Source organism: Silene latifolia, chromosome 6, assembly GCF_048544455.1.
Source record: "Silene latifolia isolate original U9 population chromosome 6, ASM4854445v1, whole genome shotgun sequence".
Taxonomy (NCBI): Eukaryota; Viridiplantae; Streptophyta; class Magnoliopsida; order Caryophyllales; family Caryophyllaceae; genus Silene; species Silene latifolia.
In genome coordinates, this window is record NC_133531.1 from 48,330,944 (window position 1) to 48,352,129 (window position 21,186).

Below are 21,186 nucleotides of genomic sequence, written 5' to 3' on the forward strand. Positions count from 1 at the left end.
AATATCCTAAAAACATTTTAGGACCAGAAATTTTAACATGCATAAATTAATTTCGTGATATATCATAATAATACAAATTATTCAAGTTTTATATGTTATTCTTATAACTCGGAAAAACTTTTAACCGATTTGCATGCAAACAACCACGGCTCTTGATACCGATTGAAGGAAAAGTAGATCTATATACTTACATATTCATATATGTTATGATTTAATTTGTTATAAAATTAACTAATGATCTTATGCATGCAAACAAATAAACAAAATAAGGAAGAAACATCCATTCTTACATTGGATTTTCGGTTTATAGGGCACAAGAGAGATCACCTTTCACTCTTGTTCTTGAGCTTTCCTTTTGGATGAACAAAGACCCAAGTGTAGGATCTCTCCCAAGGATTTATACCCAAGGCTCACTCTTAATTAAAATCAATATTATAAATACTAGTACAATATTAATTTTGTAAAGAAAAATGACCCAAAATAATTTTGGTCTTAGCTCCTAAAACCGGGTAGGAGAAAGGGAAGGAAGGAGAAAATAATTTTTATCTCTCTAAAAATTATTTGATAAGATGAATGAATAATTTCTAATGCACACAAAAACAAGTAATGTGTTGGACAAATTATAGAGAAAACCCTTGGTCTTTTCTTTTGCCAAAACCGGGTAAGGGGGGAGGTTCTTAGGGCCAATGCATGAGTGTGTTGTTCTTTACAATGCAAACTAGGGTTGCATGGCTAGGCTATTAGTGAATGATTATGTTTTCCACTAATTTAAACAACACAATATTAGCCTAAACCTCCCCCTTAATTTCGGTACATACATAAAATGGAATCCATTTTATTTTTGTCAATTTTGTCTTATGTCACATGTCATATGTTACATAAATTTGTTATGTATTTTTAACATATTAAAAATCAACGTATTAATAAAAATACGTCATATACAAAAAATCGACTTAGTAATTCATAATTACTTGTACCAAAATATGTTACCAATTTACAAATCACAATAAATTGTATTTATAATAATTCATTCAATTTTAATTGTTTCTTTAAACAATAATTTCATCTGAATAATGATACAATTCAATTACTTAGACCGTATCTCATTTAATCAAATTTCAATGAGATACGTAAATTTTACTTCCAAAATCGTCCGTCAATTTTTCATGTAATTTAATTAACTCGTAACGTTATACGATTAATTAAATGATCAATTAAGAGTGTTGCCCTATAGGTATAACCTAGGGGGTCAACTGATCACCACCGTCGCACGACAGTAATGTCCAACTCTAGTCAGCCAATCATTACCGATATATGTTGACCAGTTGACAGTAAAATATTACTTCCCAATTGTATTCTTTATAATGAGATTTAAACATGTGATCATCATGATCAACAGTCGTGATCGCATTATTGTCGGAGGACACATATTCCAACAATTAGTCCATGTGACTCGTTGTGTGAACCATTTGTCCTTGTTCATTAGTCCTTGTGACTCGTTGTGTGAACCATTTGTCCTTGTTCTTTAGTCCTTGTGACTCGTTGTGTAAACTATTTGTCCTTGTGACTCGTTGTGTCAACCATTTGTACTTGTTCATTAGTCCTTGTGCCTCGTTGTGTGAACCATTTGCCCTTGTTCTTTAGTCCTTGGTCCTTGTTGTGTGAACCATTTGTCCTTGTTTATTAGTCCTTGTGACTCGTTGTGTAAACCATTTGTCCTTGTTGTTGTGACTTGATGTGTGAAGGATTTTTCCTTGTTCATTAGTCCTTTTGACTCGTTGTGTAAACTATTTATCCTTGTTCATAAGTCCTTGTGACTCGTTGTGTGAACCATTTGTCTTTGTGACTCGTTGTTTAAACCATTTGTCCTGGTTTATTAATCCTTGTGACTCGTTGTGTAAACCATTTGCCCTTGTGATTGTGACTTGTTGTGTGAACCATTTTTGCTTGTTCATTAGTCCTTGTGACTCGTTGTGTGAACCATTTGTCCTTGTTCATTTGTCCTTGTGACTCATTGTGTAAACTATTTAACCTTGTTCATTAGTCCTTGTGACTCGTTGTGTGAACCATTTGTCCTTGTTCATTAGTCATTGTGACTTGTTGTGTAAACTATTTGTCCTTGTGACTCGTTGTGTCAACCATTTGTCCTTGTTCATTAGTCCTTGTGCCTCGTTGTGTGAACCATTTGTCCTTGTTCTTTAGTCCTTGGTCCTTGTTGTGTGAACCATTTGTCCTTGTTTATTAGTCCTTGTGACTCGTTGTGTAAACCATTTGCCCTTGTTGTTGTGACTTGATGTGTGAAGCATTTTTCCTTGTTCATTAGTCTTTTTGACTCGTTGTGTAAACTATTTATCCTTGTTCATTAGTCCTTGTGACTCGTTGTGTGAACCATTTGTCTTTGTGACTCGTTGTTTAAACCATTTGTCCTGGTTTATTAGTCCTTGTGACTCGTTGTGTAAACCATTTGTCCTTGTGATTGTGACTTGTTGTGTGAACCATTTTTCCTTATTCATTAGTCCTTGTGACTCGTTGTGTGAATCATTTGTCCTTGTTCATTAGTCCTTGTGACTCGTTGTCTAAACTATTTGTCCTTCTTTATTAGTCCTTGTGACTTGTTGTGTGAACCATTTATCCTTGTTCATTAGTCCTTGTAACTCGTTATGTTAACCATTTGTCCTTGTTTATTAGTCCTTCTTACTCATTGGGTAAACCATTTGCCCTTGTTCATTAGTCCATGTGACTCGTTGTGTGAACCATTTGTCCTTGTTCATTAGTCCTTGTGACTCGTTGTGTGAACCATTTGTCCTTGTTTACTAGTCCTTGTGACTCGTTGTGTAAACCATGTGTCCTTGTTATTGTGACTTGTTGTGTGAACCATTTTTCATTGTTCATTAGTCCTTGTGACTCGTTGTGTGAACCATTTGTCCTTATTCATTTGTCCTTGTGACTCGTTGTGTAAACTATTTGACCTTGTTCATTAGTCCTTGTGACTCGTTGTGTGAACCATTTGTCCTTGTTCATTAGTCATTGTGACTCGTTGTGTAAACTATTTGTGTGACACCCTTAAATCTAGTCTTAATTATATACGTAAATTCTACAGAAAAACTGGTAGGATATGTTTGTAAATGGTTCAACTAGTCCAAAAACCTGCAATTTCAAAAAATTTTCTAACTAAACCATTCACAACCAATTCCAACTCAAGAAGAGTGTCATAACCCCTGTGGTGATAAACTAACTTACATTTATAACTAAAGACGCGGAAATATATGGATACAAACCAAAAATAGAAAGGGAGACATATGTCCCTTCAAATTATATACAAACCAAAAGTGTAAAAGGTTTACTAATAAAATAGCCGAAACTAGGTCCAAGGTTCCTTGCTCACTAGCCGTCTGTGACCCCCAACAAAGCATCAACAACCTGTCAATCGCATTTTATACAAACACAAAAGCCACAATTCAGTGGGGAGTAACTTCGAGTCCTCCCAGCCACGAATCGTCAAAATTAATGTAACATGTACTGTAACATGTAAACAATTTGATAAACCATTTACTTTTCATGTATTCTAACAAATGACCCCTAAACTGACCAAACTAACTATCATGTGAATCATATAACAAATTGTAATCCAAACTCTATCAACCATAGCCGGCTTGCATCTCACCCTCTATGATTCATAGAATCATCAAACAAGAAAGGGCAATATATCAAAGACAGGCATAAGTTCTTAGTCCCGTCAATAGTCACTTTGTAACTCAAGTCTATACCACGAGGTAGGGAAGGTAATCGAACCGGTATCTTGGCTCAGCGGTTACTATTAAGAAAACATGGCCAAGAGACAACACAACCCTAGCCTAAAATCTGCGCAGACCTAGACATGCGGATACACACCACCGCACCCAAGACTCACAACCTTTTTTTAAAACAAAGTGAAGTGAGTACCCTAAGGACACCACCGAAGGGTCGGCTAGTACTTAAGCTGACCCCATACTATCAAAATTAGTACCTGAGGTCATGCCCCAACTTGGATAAACATCCACTAGTCAGGAACACAAAGGCTATCAAGCAGTGAACATATACTCGTCAGAGACTATAAAGACCTATCTATGATGAAGGCCGAAATACTCACCTAGGACCTAGTCACAGCTAGTCCCAGCTTGAATATTTTAGCCCACACCACCCAAAACTCACCACATAAGTCAAGTAAGACACCCACTTAACCTTAAGAGGGCAAAAAGTCCTACTTACCAACATAAATTCTAACATTCTATCATGTGAAAGCTATATAAATGTCTATTTACAGCATACAATCCCAACAGTTTCTCAATAAGAATTCAATACTAATTTCCAATCCTAGCAATTATAACAATATAAAAGGCTTTAGGGGAAACTAGGGCCATTACTACAAAATAAGAAGCTATTTATATTCAACTAACTAAATAAGAAACTATTTAAATTCAACTAATTACACATGTGAAATAGAAATATAATAAATGGCCTAAAACAAGAAAAAGGCCGATTATCTAATTCATTCAACCGAATTTTTACCCGCAACCTGACCTGCGACATGTACGGGTCAAATTGCGGTGACCAATCACTCAATTAATCGACATCGCATCGGTCAAAGGGACTAAGGCTCGGTTTTTAGACAATCAACAAAACATTTCAATTATAGCTATAAAATTCATTTTGAGCCTATTAATTACCATTTCATTTTGTAAATTATCCTAACATGTGATAATTGTCAATATAACATAATTTTTCTACCATTAGCATAACTTTTAGCTACTTTTATGACTCTCTTAACAAATTTAACCATGTAAACTCATTCTAATTATATCCATGACGAACCTAAAATGACGGACAAAGCATGGAAAACCGCGAAACAAGCAACGGACCGACCCGGCTAACCCAAGACCGGCCGGGCTGCCCGTGGGCCTGCCGCTGCTGCCGGGCCCGCTGCCGCACCATTTCTTCTTTTTTTTTTTTCAATTTTATACATTATAAGACCGTCTGAAAATTAATTAATCGTCCCCAATTCAACTTTGATAATTTAAACTACCAAAAGGCACAAATTAAGCTTGCATGCAACTAAGTTTAACATGTGAAAATTACTACCCAAACAAAAATTCACCAAACATACAAAAATCAAAAACATGTGACGATCTTTCATCGAGTAACTCGAAATATGTTACCTTAAGCTAGAAAAAAGAGCAATTAGCACCTCAAACCCAAACCCTAACTAGCAACTATCCGCTATCTTCAATAATATACGAGTCCCCAAACTCGTCTTCCAATCCTTCACCTAATTAAACAATAAAAACACAAAAATTAAACACAAATACCGAATTTCCGAAAATTAGTCTTAAAAAAACTTAATGAAAACTGAAATTAGAACATACTAAGTTGTAGATCGTGGCGAGGGGATTCCGGAAAGGTAAATTTCGCGAAAAACGGACAAGAAACGAAGGAGTTGTGACGATTTCTAGCTTTAAATGATGAAAATGGTGTTTCTTAAGAAAGTAGGAGATAAAGATGGAGGAAAACCAGAAAAAAAAGAAAGAGAGAAGGGCTGGTCACGCGGGGAAGGGAAGAGGAAAGGAGAAAAGTACGTACGGGATTTTTAGTCGGGATTTTTACGAGTCGGTTTTGACTCGTTTCAATAATAATTAAATCCGTAAGTCAAACGCAAATTCCGTCAAGTCCAAAGTCTTTAAACACGAGATTACAATAAAATTGAGTATTCACACGACCCATTTCCAAATTCGTTTACCCAACGTTCAAACGAATTGTCATTTTCCCCCCGATACGCCCTTATTTCGAAATAAAAGATTTTACACGGTTTAAACTATTTTTAAACATTTCAAAACTATCAAAATAAATACTTTTCCTCAAAATATAATAAAATTATATTTCTTTGAATTATTTTTACTTTAATTACCTGAAATATCAAATTTTATTTGATTAATAAATTATTTCCGAAATATATTAACGGTCCGAAATTTACGGGCGTTATAATCACCCTCCTTTTAAAAAGTTTCCCTCGAAACTTAGAAGGAGAAATTATAGTTATAAGAAAATATAGGTATCTTTTCAATGAAACGGTGATACTCTTGTTGATCAGACAAGAACATCCATATTCATATCAAGATATAAAAATTATCTCTACACCAATAAATGAGAAAACCCATTATTGGGACGTCACCAACAACGAGATTCAACATTCACTAATGTTAAAACCATTGAAAATCATAAAAGTATTTTCAAAATTTCAGTTTAAAATTCTATAGTAAGAACGATATCTTACTAAGTTATGATTAACTAAGGCTTAGTAACTCGGAACAAAAGTAAGAAAAAGGAATACCTTACGGAAATAAATCAAAATTTCATTTTCAAATCCTTAAAAATAGGTTAGGTTTGCAGAAGTGACATAAACTTTCAAGAATGAATCGAACCTGGTAGCTTGAAATATTTAGAAATTCCCCGAAGTGAAAAGTAACTTAGACATCATAGGAGCAGGTATGCTAAAAGGATTCAAGCTTAACTAATCAAGAAGAGCTATGATGAATTTTATGGGGTAAGAATTGAAGTCATAATTACAAGGATGTCAAAAATAGAGTTTCATAGGTTACCAACATCAAACTTACGAGAGGAGTATGATGATGTAAGGAAGAGAGATATGAGCGGTAACGCTCATGATCAAGGAAGAAGGGAGATTAGACACTAAGGAAACGCCCGGACACTCATATCTCCAATAACAACATCACTCCCAAGAGTCTCCTCAATCGCTTATGTTACTTCTTCCTAACATATTCCCTGGAACAAGATATTTCACTATAAGTGTGATCTCAACGCTCCAAATTCTCAAACATCCCGAAACGACTTTCACAAGCCTAAGGTCAAGACTTCCAACAAAGCTGTATTTGTATCCCACTAGTGTCAACTATGGTTTCCTCAAAAAGCAAACCTTCAATCAAGAGTCCCAATACCATGCTCTAAACTCCAAGAGAAGGTTCCTCAAAAATTCCACAAGGTTCTCATTTCAAAACAAGGTAGTAACATACCAACCTCAAATTATGAAAAATCAATAGGATATCAAGTTTCTCTATCCTTTTACTTATTAAGGATTCTCAAAAGCAGAACTACACCCAGCTCCAACATTGTCTCATCATCTCAAGCACTCAATGCGACCTCAAGGTCTATAAAACTATAGGATTAACAAATTCTTCTCAACACTAAGTCTCTCTAAACTCAAGGACTCACAAGAGCCAACTAATACCAAATTACACCACCAATCCATTCTGGTCATCAACATCCCCAAGGTGTATTCTTTCAAATTTGATATCCTAAACTTACTTACCATCAAATTCTCAAGGAACAAGGTCTTAATTGTAACCACACTTTATCTCCTCAGAATTCCTAAAACCATAAATTGAAATTATGTTCCTTAGCCTAACAATTGGTGTCATCCATACCATTACCCTTTCTAGTTACCAAAACAAGTGCTAAAACTTCCCAACAATGTAGCTTACTCTCACTCTCATAACATACTTCAAGTAGTAATCAATATCACCCTCTAAAACTAACTAAATAATCCCACCTTTAACATTTCTCACACGGTAACATATACATTATCAAACCTTCATTTCCAAAGTGATTATAGAAGCCAAACACAAGCTTGACTACTTAGCCAATCCTATATCCTCAAGTCACATCTCCCTAACTCCGTAAACATGGTCAACAAGGTACCAACTATACTAAGGAGGTAAGGAGTGATAACGGAATAGAGAAACAGTAAAACATTTCTGAAGGGTGCATGCATTTGACAAGTTAGGAAACTAAGGAGTCAGACCGTAAAGATAACGATTGACAAAAATAAGAGGTATTCGAGTTAAGAAGATATCTCGGGAAAGAAGAAGATACGTAAAATTTAGCATAAAGACAAGGTTCAACGATCGTTAAAGAGAAGGAAAGGAGAATAGAAGCGGCACAATGAAAGGGTTACCGCTTACCAAACACTCATCAAAGCTTAAGATTGATATGATAAGGTTACATCACTAAGGTGTTCAACAAAGCCTCAAAAGTCTACCAAATCATAGGACTAACAAGGACTCCACAATGGTAGGTATTCCTCAACTCAATTGGTTCTAAGAGCCAAAATCAATTCACCACACAAATTCATTTGTTACCACCCATGTCCCAAAGTATCTTCTTTACAATTCTCGTCCTTGAGCTTCACTTACTATGTCATCCCCAAGTATATCATCTCACCACTTAATACTTCTAGTCTCCGATACCATAAATTGGAATCACATCCTTGAACTCACGAACTACATTGAACAACATTCCACCATAATTCCCTAATCCAGATATGATTACTAAGATCAACCACGTGTTCTCAAATTTCGAAAGGTCAACAAGGGCTACTCTATACTAGATTTGGTCAACTTAAAAGGTTTAACAAACTAACTAATTCCAAAGTACAATACCAATCCATCAATCAACATCAATGTCCTATTGTATTCTTTTCAAGGCCCACAAGGATTAGGGCTAACTATCATACCTTTAATTCCCCACAAGAACTATCGAGACTCTCAAATGAAGTAGCTTAGGTTCATTCCATCCTATGTGCTAAGGTAGTACCCATGCTTAATCATCTATAACAAGCAAGCTCTCTATAGACATAAATCCCAAGGTATTTCTCAATTCACTAAATTCTCATATCAAGCACAACTAACAAGACTAACCAAAGGATCCCAAATTATATTCTCCGATACAACTCAAACCTTAAACAATCAATTTCTCCACTCGTTCACGCCCTCCAATGATACACTCTCTCAAAACTGGGTTCTCTTGAACAAGGGAACTATCCTGCGGTATAAAAGGAAGGTGTCCACATGGACTTTATTATAAGAAGAAAACGAACCTAAGATGAAACGGAAGAAAGAATTGAAAGGTAGTTACCTAGGCGAGATAAGAGGAATTTGAAAGACGAATGACCAACGAAAATGGAAGATTAAGGTAAGATACATGAATACGAAAAGAAATATCAAGAAAGTGGAAGCATTCTACATTTGGCATAACCAACCTTTAGTGGCACCAAAACTAATAACTAACAATCAACAACCCTAACAATTAGCAATCACAAACAGACTACCACATAAAATCCTAATTCTACCCATCCTACCCTTCTCTCAAGTTTATTATTTTAAGGTCAAGTGATTTCTAAGTGGGGTGCACAAACGTGCGTCGAGAGCAATAGGCTCGATACCAAATCGTGACACCCTTAAATCTAGTCTTAATTATATACGTAAATTCTCTGTAAAAAGCTGGTAGGATATGTTTGTAAATGGTTCAACTAGTCCAAAAACCTGCAATTTCAAAAAATTTTCTAACTAAACCATTCACAACCAATTCCAACTCAAGAAGAGTGCCATAACCCTGCAACAGCTGATAAACTAACTTACATTTATAACTAAAGACGCGGAAATATATGGATACAAACCAAAAATAGAAAGGGAGACATATGTCCCTTCAAATTATATACAAACCAAAAGTGTAAAAGGTTTACTAATAAAATAGCCGAAACTAGGTCCAAGGTTCCTTGCTCACTAGCCGTCTGTGACCCCCAACAAAGCATCAACAACATGTCAATCGCATTTTATACAAACACGAAAGCCACAATTCAGTGGGTAGTAACTTCGAGTCCTCCCGACCACGAATCGTCAAAATTAATGTAACATGTCTTGTAACATGTAAACAATTTGATAAACCATTTACTTTTCATGTATTCTAACAAATGACCCCTAAACTGACCAAACTAACTATCATGTGAATCATATAACAAATTGTAATCCAAACTCTATCAACCATAGCCGGCTTGCATCTCACTCTCTATGATTCATAGAATCATCAAACAAGAAAGGGCAATATATCAAAGACAGGCATAAGTTCTTAGTCCCGTCAATAGTCACTTTGTAACTCAAGTCTATACCACGAGGTAGGGAAGGTAATCGAACCGGTATCTTGGCTCAACGGTTACTATTAAGAAAACATGGCCAAGAGACAACACAACCCTAGCCTAAAATGCTGCAGACCTAGACATGCGGATACACACCACCGCACCCAAGACTCACAACCTTTTTTTAAAACAAAGTGAAGTGAGTACCCTAAGGACACCACCGAAGGGTCGGCTAGTACTTGTTTGACCCCATACTATCAAAATTAGTACCGAGGTCATGCCCCAACTTGGATAAACATCCACTAGTCAGGAACACAAAGGCTATCAAGCGGTGAACATATACTCGTCAGAGACTATAAAGACCTATCTATGATGAAGGCCGAAATACTCACCTAGGACCTAGTCACGCCTAGTCCCACTTGAATATTTTAGCCCACACCACCCAAAATCGACCACATAAGTCAAGTAAGACACCCACTTAACCTTAAGAGGGCAAAAAGTCCTACTTACCAACATAAATTCTAACATTCTATCATGTGAAAGCTATATAAATGTCTATTTACAAAGATACAATCCCAACAGTTTCTCAATAAGAATTCAATACTAATTTCCAATCCTAGCAATTATAACAATATAAAAGGCTTTAGGGGAAACTAGGGCCATTACTACAAAATAAGAAGCTATTTATATTCAACTAACTAAATAAGAAACTATTTAAATTCAACTAATTACACATGTGAAATAGAAATATAATAAATGGCCTAAAACAAGAAAAAGGCCGATTATCTAATTCATTCAACCGAATTTTTACCCGCAACCCCACCTGCGGCAGTGCGGGTCAAATTGCGGTGACCAATCACTCAATTAATCGACATCGCATCGGTCAAAGGGACTAAGGCTCGGTTTTGCAGACAATCAACAAAACATTTCAATTATAGCTATAAAATTCATTTTGAGCCTATTAATTACCATTTCATTTTGTAAATTATCCTAACATGTGATAATTGTCAATATAACATAATTTTTCTACCATTAGCATAACTTTTAGCTACTTTTATGACTCTCTTAACAAATTTAACCATGTAAACTCATTCTAATTATATCCATGACGAACCTAAAATGACGGACAAAGCATGGAAAACCGCGAAACAAGCAACGGACCGACCCGGGCCAACCCCAAGACCAGCCGGGCTGCCGTGGGCCTGCCGGCTGCTGCCCGCCATTTGCCGCACCATTTCATTTCTTTTTTTTTCATTTTTATACATTATAAGACCGTCTGAAAATTAATTAATCGTCCCCAATTCAACTTTGATAATTTAAACTACCAAAAGGCACAAATTAAGCTTGCATGCAACTAAGTTTAACATGTGAAAATTACTACCCAAACAAAAATTCACCAAACATACAAAAATCAAAAACATGTGACGATCTTTCATCGAGTAACTCGAAATATGTTACCTTAAGCTAGAAAAAAGAGCAATTAGCACCTCAAACCCAAACCCTAACTAGCAACTATCCACTATCTTCAATAATATACGAGTCCCCAAACTCGTCTTCCAATCCTTCACCTAATTAAACAATAAAAACACAAAAATTAAACACAAATACCGAATTTCCGAAAATTAGTCTTAAAAAAACTTAATGAAAACTGAAATTAGAACATACTAAGTTGTAGATCGTGGCGAGGGGATTAGGAAAGGTAAATTTCGCGAAAAAACGGACAAGAAACGAAGGAGTTGTGACGATTTCTAGCTCTAAATGATGAAAATGGTGTTTCTTAAGAAAGTAGGAGATAAAGATGGAGGAAAACCAGAAAAAAAAAGAAAAGAGAAGGGCTGGTCACGCGGGGGAAGGGAAGAGGAAAGGAGAAAAGAAACGTACGGGATTTTTAGTCGGATTTTTACGAGTCGGTTTTGACTCGTTTCAATAATAATTAAATCCGTAAGTCAAACGCAAATTCCGTCAAGTCCAAAGTCTTTAAACACGAGATTACAATAAAATTGAGTATTCACACGACCCATTTCCAAATTCGTTTACCCAACGTTCAAACGAATTGTCATTTTCCCCCCGATACGCCCTTATTTCGAAATAAAAGATTTTACACGGTTTAAACTATTTTAAAACATTTCAAAACTATCAAAATAAATACTTTTCCTCAAAATATAATAAAATTATATTTCTTTGAATTATTTTTACTTTAATTACCTGAAATATCAAATTTTATTTGATTAATAAATTATTTCCGAAATATATTAACGGTCCGAAATTTACGGGGCGTTACAATTTGTCCTTGTGACTCGTTGTGTGAACCATTTGTCCTCGTTCATTAGTCTTTGTGGCTCGTTGTGTGAACCATTTGTCCTTGTTCTTTAGTCCTTGGTCCTTGTTGTGTGAACCATTTGTCCTTATTTATTAGTCCTTGTGACTCGTTGTGTAAACCATTTGTCCTTGTTGTTGTGACTTGTTGTGTGAAGCATTTTTCCGTGTTCATTAGTCCTTTTCACTCGTTGTGTAAACTATTTATCATTGTTCATTAGTCCTTGTGACTCGTTGTGTGAACCATTTGTCTTTGTGACTCGTTGTTTAAACCATTTGTCCTGGTTTATTAGTCCTTGTGACTCGTTGTGTAAACCATTTGTCCTTGTGATTGTGACTTGTTGTGTGAACCATTTTGTCCTTGTTCATTAGTCCTTGTGACTCGTTGTGTGAACCATTTGTCCTTGTTAATTAGTCCATGTGACTCGTTGTGTGAACCATTTGTTCTTGTTCATTAGTACTTGTGACTCGTTGTTTAAATCATTTGTAACAAGGACTCATTGTGTAAATCCTTTGTCCTTTTTCTTTAGTCCTTGTGACTCGTTGTGTAAATCATTTGTCCTTGTTCATTAGTCTTTGTGACTCCTTGTGTTAATTTTTTTCCTTGTTCTTTAGTCCTTGTGACTCGTTGTGTGAACCATTTGTCCTTATTCATTAGTCCTTGTGACTCGTTGTGTGAACCATTTGTCCTTGTTCATTAGTCCATATGACTGGTTGTGTGAACCATTTGTCCTTGTTCTTTAGTCCTTGTGACTCGTTGTTTAAAACATTTGTCCTTGTTTATTAGTCCTTGTGACTCGTTGTGTAAATTATTTCTCCTTGTTCATTAGTCCTTGTGACTCGTTGTGTGAACCATTTATCCTTGTTCATTAGTCCTAGTAACTCGTTATGTTAACCATGTGTCCTTGTTTATTAGTCCTTGTGACTCATTGGGTAAACCATTTATCCTTGTTATTGTGACTTGTTGTGTGAACCATTTTTCATTGTTCATTAGTCCTTGTGACTCGTTGTGTGAACCATTTGTCCTTGTTCATTTGTCCTTGTGACTCGTTGTGTAAACTATTTGACCTTGTTCATTAGTCCTTGTGACTCGTTGTGTGAACCATTTGTCCTTGTTCATTAGTCATTGTGACTCGTTGTATGAACTATTTGTCCTTGTGACTCGTTGTGTGAACCATTTGTCCTTGTTCATTAGTCCTTGTGGCTCGTTGTGTGAACCATTTGTCCTTGTTCTTTAGTCCTTGGTCCTTGTTGTGTGAACCATTTGTCCTTGTTTATTAGTCCTTGTGACTCGTTGTGTAAACCATTTGTCCTTGTTGTTGTGACTTGTTGTGTGAAACATTTTTCCTTGTTCATTAGTCCTTTTGACTCGTTGCGTAAACTATTTATCCTTGTTCATTAGTCCTTGTGACTCGTTGTGTGAACCATTTGTCTTTGTGACTCGTTGTTTAAACCATTTGTCCTGGTTTATTAGTCCTTGTGACTCGTTGTGTAAACCATTTGTCCTTGTGATTGTGACTTATTGTGTGAACCATTTTTCCTTGTTCATTAGTCCTTGTGACTCGTTGTGTGAACCATTTATCCTTGTTCATTAGTCCTTGTGACTCGTTGTCTAAACTATTTGTCCTTCTTTATTAGTCCTTGTGACTTGTTGGGTGAACCATTTATCCTTGTTCATTAGTCCTTGTAACTCGTTATGTTAACCATTTGTCCTTGTTTATTAGTCCTTCTGACTCATTGGGTAAACCATTTGTCCTTGTTCATTAGTCCTTGTGACTCGTTGTGTGAACCATTTGTCCTTGTTCTTTAGTCCTTGTGACTCGTTGTGTAAACTATTTGTCCTTGTGACTCGTTGTGTCAACCATTTGTACTTGTTCATTAGTCCTTGTGCCTCGTTGTGTGAACCATTTGTCCTTGTTCTTTAGTCCTTGGTCCTTGTTGTGTAAACCATTTGTCCTTGTTTATTAGTCCTTGTGACTCGTTGTGTAAACCATTTGTCCTTGTTGTTGTGACTTGATGTGTGAAGCATTTTTCCTTGTTCATTAGTCCTTTTGACTCGTTGTGTAAACTATTTATCCTTGTTCATAAGTCCTTGTGACTCGTTGTGTGAACCATTTGTCTTTGTGACTCGTTGTTTAAACCATTTGTCCTGGTTTATTAATCCTTGTGACTCGTTGTGTAAACCATTTGTCCTTGTGATTGTGACTTGTTGTGTGTACCATTTTTCCTTGTTCATTAGTTCTTGTGACTCGTTGTGTGAACCATTTGTCCTTGTTCATTTGTCCTTGTGATTCGTTGTGTAAACTATTTAACCTTGTTCATTAGTCCTTGTGACTCGTTGTGTGAACCATTTGTCCTTGTTCATTAGTCATTGTGACTCGTTGTGTAAACTATTTATCCTTGTGACTCGTTGTGTCAACCATTTGTCCTTGTTCATTAGTCCTTGTGCCTCGTTGTGTGAACCATTTGTCCTTGTTCTTTAGTCCTTGGTCCTTGTTGTGTGAACCATTTGTCCTTGTTTATTAGTCCTTGTGACTCGTTGTGTAAACCATTTGCCCTTGTTGTTGTGACTTAATGTGTGAAGCATTTTTCCTTGTTCATTAGTCTTTTTGACTCGTTGTGTAAACTATTTATCCTTGTTCATTAGTCCTTGTGACTCGTTGTGTGAACCATTTGTCTTTGTGACTCGTTGTTTAAACCATTTGTCCTGGTTTATTACTCCTTGTGACTCGTTGTGTAAACCATTTGTCCTTGTGATTGTGACTTGTTGTGTGAACCATTTTTCCTTGTTCATTAGTCCTTGTGACTCGTTGTGTGAATCATTTGTCCTTGTTCATTAGTCCTTGTGACTCGTTCCTATCTGTGCTGAACCTGCCATGTCCTGAACATGAGACTGCCAATTATGTTATACCAAGGCAGTTCATGTTAATCTTTGATCCAGGAGGATTCAACCACATTCAATACTTGAGAATGCAGAAGTGTTTTGCTCCCTCACTGAGAATGAGCATGAATGGCTATGAGGCAAAAGAGATGTCTTCTTTTATCCATCAGAATTTGAGGACAAATTCTTTTGAACCAGGGGAGTTTGATGTAGGAACATGGCCTAGGAGTCTATCACTTTTTATGCCCAAAAATATCCATGTGTTTATGGCAAAGGACAACAAGCTTTGGTGCCCTTATTTTGATCAAGAAATGGGTTTGAGAAACCTGAAATGCTCCAACAGTCTCAGAATTTCAGTTCTGAATTTAACTCCTCATATCTAGAGATCTACTTGCTTAAAATTTATGTTCTTTATATGGATAAAATCTTGAAGAAATCTACTTTCCTATGGAGTTGGAATCAACAGAAGTTAATGTGTAGATTTCTCAGAATGAAGCTTCAAAGATTGTCACGCAGGAATGCAATGCTGTTTTCTGAAATGACCTGTTGTCACTCAAACCTGCATAACTCAAGTTTTAGCCGTTCTTTTTGAGTAATTCTTTTTTGAGGTGAAAGCTAACTTCATTAGCTTTCATTTGAGCTATCATGGGTATTTTTACTCCAACTGAGCTGAGAGCCATGAATTTTCAAAGTTCATGCTGCTGCACATGAAGATTGCTGTACATTCCTGGAGTGACCTGATATCACTTAAACCTGGATATCTGGAGTTATAGACCACAACTTGAAGTGATTCTTTTTGTATATGATAGAGAACTTCTGTAGCTTCAAAATGAGCTATCATGTGTCTTAAAATTCATCTTAAGCAAGGAGTTGTGTCGTCTGCAAGAAGGGCTTGTTTCCTGCATGCTGTCAAAGGACCTGTTCTTAACATCTGTTCTTGGCAAGGATAATTTAATCCTCTAAGGTGCCTTAAAATAGTTCGTCCAAGCTGTCATATGATCTCAAAATTGTCCTCATATCAAGGGATATGCAATGACAAACTTCTAGAGTACAAAACCCAACTCACATGCCTCAACAAACCAGAAAAGGAAGAAAAGCAAACTTTCTTTTTATGGCAAAACAAGAGCATGTTTTACTAAAGCACTTTAAAGGATGTTGGAGCTTTAAGCAGATGAAACCTTGATATTTTGGGTGCCTACTGAGGAAGAAGCCAATGGACAATTAATGCCTTTTTGTCCTCAAACTCCAAGCCAACACACACTGCCCCAAGCAATGCAAGCTGTCACTATCATCTGAAATTGTTGTTTATTTTTCAGCTGTTTTTCCCTCATTATTTCGTACTCTATTTGTAAGATAAGTCAATGTAGTTTGTTTGTTTCCTAAGATTAATCTTGGCCATAGATAATTGCTTTAGTTTAAGGGCCAAGATCTGATCAATGGCCCTATATAAGGAGCCTCTTATGCATTGTATTAGGCAGACTTTGATTAAATGAAAAAAACCAGAGAATGCTTTCTCCAAATTGAAATCTTCTTAACTTGTGCATTGCATTAGTTGAAAGTCAGGCTTAATAACATTCTGTGCTTGCTTGAATGTTGATTAATCACATGTGGCAAGTTTCAGAGTAATCCTGTGCATTGACTGTGGGTTATTTTGATCTTGTTGTCCCAAATTAAATTAGATCTCTCTGTGCTTGCTTTGTGAGTTAATCTAATTTGCCCCCAAATTACTAGTCTAATTTCTTGTGCTTGCTGTGGGAATTAAATTAGCAATTATATCCTTTATTTATTTGCAATTCAAACCAGAAAATCAATCACAAAAACATTTCTTTTATCCTTGTTCTGAAACTGTCTCAAGTTCATTTGGTGACTGTCTTAAGTAATCTATTTATCATAACTTGAGTCCTTGTTTAATCTTGAAACTTTTATCAGTATCACATTAAGTCTCAATCTTAATTGTGACCAAGTTTCAGAATTTGTGAGGTTTATTTGCTATTTTATCCACAAATTAAAAGTTCTTTGCATTCATCAGAATTTCTGAATGTGTCCCATTTCTGCTGCAAACTTTGTTAAACTCTGATTTATTGTGAACCCCTGGTGTTTACACATCATTTATTAGTCCTTGTGACTTGTTGTGTGAACCATTTATCCTTGTTCATTAGTCCTTGTAACTCGTTATGTTAAACATTTGTCCTTGTTTATTAGTCCTTCTGACTCATTGGGTAAACCATTTGTCCTTGTTCATAAGTCCATGTGACTCGTTGTGTGAACCATTTGTCCTTGTTCATTAGTCCTTATGACTCGTTGTGTGAACCATTTGTCCTTGTTCTTTAGTCCTTGTGACTCATTGTTTAAACCATTTGTGCTTGTTTATTAGTCCTTGTGACTTGTTGTGTAAACCATTTGTCCTTGTTATTGTGACTTGTTGTGTGAACCATTTTTCATTGTTCATTAGTCCTTCTCACTCGTTGTGTGAACCATTTGTCCTTGTTCATTAGTCCATGTGACTCGTTGTGTGAACCATTTGTCCAAGGTTAATAGTACTTGTGACTCGTTATTTAAATCATTTGTAACAAGGACTCATTGTGTAAATCATTTGTCCTTTTTCTTTAGTCCTTGTGACTCGTTGTGTATATCATTTGTCCTTGTACATTAGTCCTTGTGACTCCTTGTGTTAACTATTTTTCCTTGTTCTTTAGTCCTTGTGACTCGTTGTGTGAACCATTTGTCCTTATTCATTAGTCCTTGTGACTCGTTGTGTGAACCATTTGTCCTTGTTCATTAGTCCATATGACTGGTTGTGTGAACCATTTGTCCTTGTTCTTTAGTCCTTGTGGCTCGTTGTTTAAAACATTTGTCCTTGTTTATTAATCCTTGTGACTCGTTGTGTAAACTATTTCTCCTTGTTCATTAGTCCTTCTGACTCGTTGTGTGAACCATTTATCCATGTTCATTAGTCCTAGTAACTCGTTATGTTAACCATTTGTCCTTGTTTATTAGTTCTTGTGACTCATTGGGTAAACCATTTGTCCTTGTTATTGTGACTTGTTGTGTGAGTCATTTTTCATTGTTCATTAGTCCTTGTGACTCGTTGTGCAAACCATTTGTCCTTGTTGTTGTGACTTGATGTGTGAAGCATTTTTCCTTGTTCATTAGTCCTTTTGACTCGTTGTGTAAACTATTTATCCTTGTTCATTAGTCCTTGTGACTCCTTGTGTGAACCATTTGTCTTTGTGACTCGTTGTTTAAACCATTTGTCCTGGTTTATTAATCCTTGTGACTCGTTGTGTAAACCATTTGTCCTTGTGATTGTGACTTGTTGTTTGAACCATTTTTCCTTGTTCATTAGTCCTTGTGACTCGTTGTGTGAACCATTTGTCCTTGTTCATTTGTCCTTGTGACTCGTTGTGTAAACTATTTAACCTTGTTCATTAGTCCTTGTGACTCGTTGTGTGAACCATTTGTCCATGTTCATTAGTCATTGTGACTCGTTGTGTAAACTATTTATCCTTGTGACTCGTTGTGTCAACCATTTGTACTTGTTCATTAGTCCTTGTGCCTCGTTGTGTGAACCATTTGTCCTTGTTCTTTAGTCCTTGGTCCTTCTTGTGTGAACCATTTGTCCTTGTTTATTAGTCCTTGTGACTCGTTGTGTAAACCATTTGTCCTTGTTGTTGTGACTCGATGTGTGAAGCATTTTTCCTTGTTGTTGTGACTTGATGTGTGAAGCATTTTTCCGTGTTCATTAGTCCTTTTGACTCGTTGTGTAAACTATATATCCTTGTTCATTAGTCGTTGTGACTCCTTGTGTGAACCATTTGTCTTTGTGACTCGTTGTTTAAACCATTTGTCCTGGTTTATTAATCCTTGTGACTCGTTGTGTAAACCATTTGTCCTTGTAATTGTGACTTGTTGTGTGAACCATTTTTCCTTGTTCATTAGTCCTTGTGACTCGTTGTGTGAACCATTTGTCCTTGTTCATTTGTCCTTGTGACTAGTTGTGTAAACTAGTTAACCTTGTCCATTAGTCCTTGTGACTTGTTGTGTGAACCATTTGTCCATGTTCATTAGTCATTGTGACTCGTTGTGTAAACTATTTATCCTTGTAACTCGTTGTGTCAACCATTTGTACTTGTTCATTAGTCCTTGTGCCTCGTTGTGTGAACCATTTGTCCTTGTTCTTTAGTCCCTGGTCCTTGTTGTGTGAACCATTTGTCCTTGTTTATTAGTCCTTGTGACTCGTTGTGTAAACCATTTGTCCTTGTTGTTGTGACTTGATCTGTGAAGCATTTTTCCTTGTTCATTAGTCCTTTTGACTCGTTGTGTAAACTATTTATCCTTGTTCATAAGTCCTTGTGACTCGTTGTGTGAACCATTTGTCTTTGTGACTCGTTGTTTAAACCATTTGTCCTGGTTTATTAATCCTTGTGACTCGTTGTGTAAACCATTTGTCCTTGTGATTGTGACTTGTTGTGTGAACCATTTTTCCTTGTTCTTTAGTCCTTGTGACTCGTTGTGTGAACCATTTGTTCTTGTTCATTAGTCCTTGTGACTCGTTGTGTGAACCATTTATCCTTGTTCATTAGTCCTTGTGACTCGTTGTGTGAACCATTTGTCCTTGTTCATTAGTCATTGTGACTCGTTGTGTAAACTATTTGTCCTTGTGACTCGTTGTGTGAACCATTTGTCCTTGTTCATTAGTCCTTGTGGCTCGTTGTGTGAACCATTTGTCCTTGTTCTTTAGTCCTTGGTCCTTGTTATGTGAACCATTTGTCCTTGTTTATTAGTCCTTGTGACTCGTTGTGTAAACCATTTGTCCTTGTTGTTGTGACTTGTTGTGTGAAGCATTTTTCCTTGTTCATTAGTCCTTTTGACTCGTTGTGTAAACTATTTATCCTTGTTCATTAGTTCTTGTGACTCGTTGTGTGAACCATTTGTCTTTGTGACTCGTTGTTTAAACCATTTGTCCTGGTTTATTAATCCTTGTGACTCGCTGTGTAAACCATGTGTCCTTGTGATTGTGACTTGTTGTGTGAACCATTTTTCCTTGTTCATTAGTCCATGTGACTCGTTTTGTGAACCATATGTCCTTGTTCATTTGTCCTTGTGACTCGTTGTGTAAACTATTTAACCTTGTTCATTAGTCCTTGTGACTCGTTGTGTGAACCACTTGTCCTTGTTCATTAGTCCTTGTAACTCGTTATCTTAACCATTTGTCCTTGTTTATTAGTCCTTCTGACTCATTGGGTAAACCATTTGCCCTTGTTCATTAGTCCTTGTGACTCGTTGTGTGAACCATTTGTCCTTGTTCATTAGTCCTTGTGACTCGTTGTGTAAACTATTTAACCTTGTTCATTAGTCCTTGTGACTCGTTGTGTGAACCATTTGTCCTTATTCATTAGTCCTTGTGCCTCATTGTGTGAACCATTTGTCCTTGTTCTTTAGTCCTTGGTCCTTGTTGTGTGAACCATTTGTCCTTGTTTATTAGTCCTTGTAACTCGTTGTGTAAACCATTTGTCCTTGTTGTTGTGACTTGATGTGTGAAGCATTTTTCCTTGTTCATTAGTCCTTTTGACTCGTTGTGTAAACTATTTATCCTTGTTCATTAGTCCTTGTGACTCGTTGTGTGAACCATTTGTCTTTGTGACTCGTTGTTTAAACCATTTGTCCTGGTTTATTAGTCCTTGTGACTCATTGTGTAAACCATTTGTCCTTGTGATTGTGACTTGTTGTGTGAACCATTTTTCCTTGTTCATTAGTCCTGGTGACTCGTTGTGTGAGTCATTTGTCCTTGTTCATTAGTCCTTGTGACTCGTTGTCTAAACTATTTGTCCTTATTTATTAGTCCTTGTGACTTGTTGTGTGAACCATTTATCCTTGTTCATTAGTCCTTGAAACTCGTTATGTTAACCATTTGTCCTTGTTTATTAGTCCTTCTGACTCATTGGGTAAACCATTTGCCCTTGTTCATTAGTCCATGTGACTCGTTGTGTGAACCATTTGTCCTTGTTCATTAGTCCTTGTGACTCGT

At 36.4% G+C, this 21,186-nt stretch overlaps 1 long non-coding RNA gene across 1 annotated transcript; it reads right to left on the minus strand.

The window, feature by feature from the left end:
• Positions 1-3,247: 3,247 nt before the first annotated feature.
• Positions 3,248-5,540, minus strand: LOC141658749 (uncharacterized). Its single transcript, XR_012549392.1, has 3 exons — positions 5,403-5,540; positions 5,196-5,305; positions 3,248-3,420 (listed from the first exon to the last, which is right to left on the minus strand). It is a non-coding gene; the product is annotated as an uncharacterized LOC141658749 (long non-coding RNA).
• Between the last annotated feature and the right edge of the window lie 15,646 nt (positions 5,541-21,186).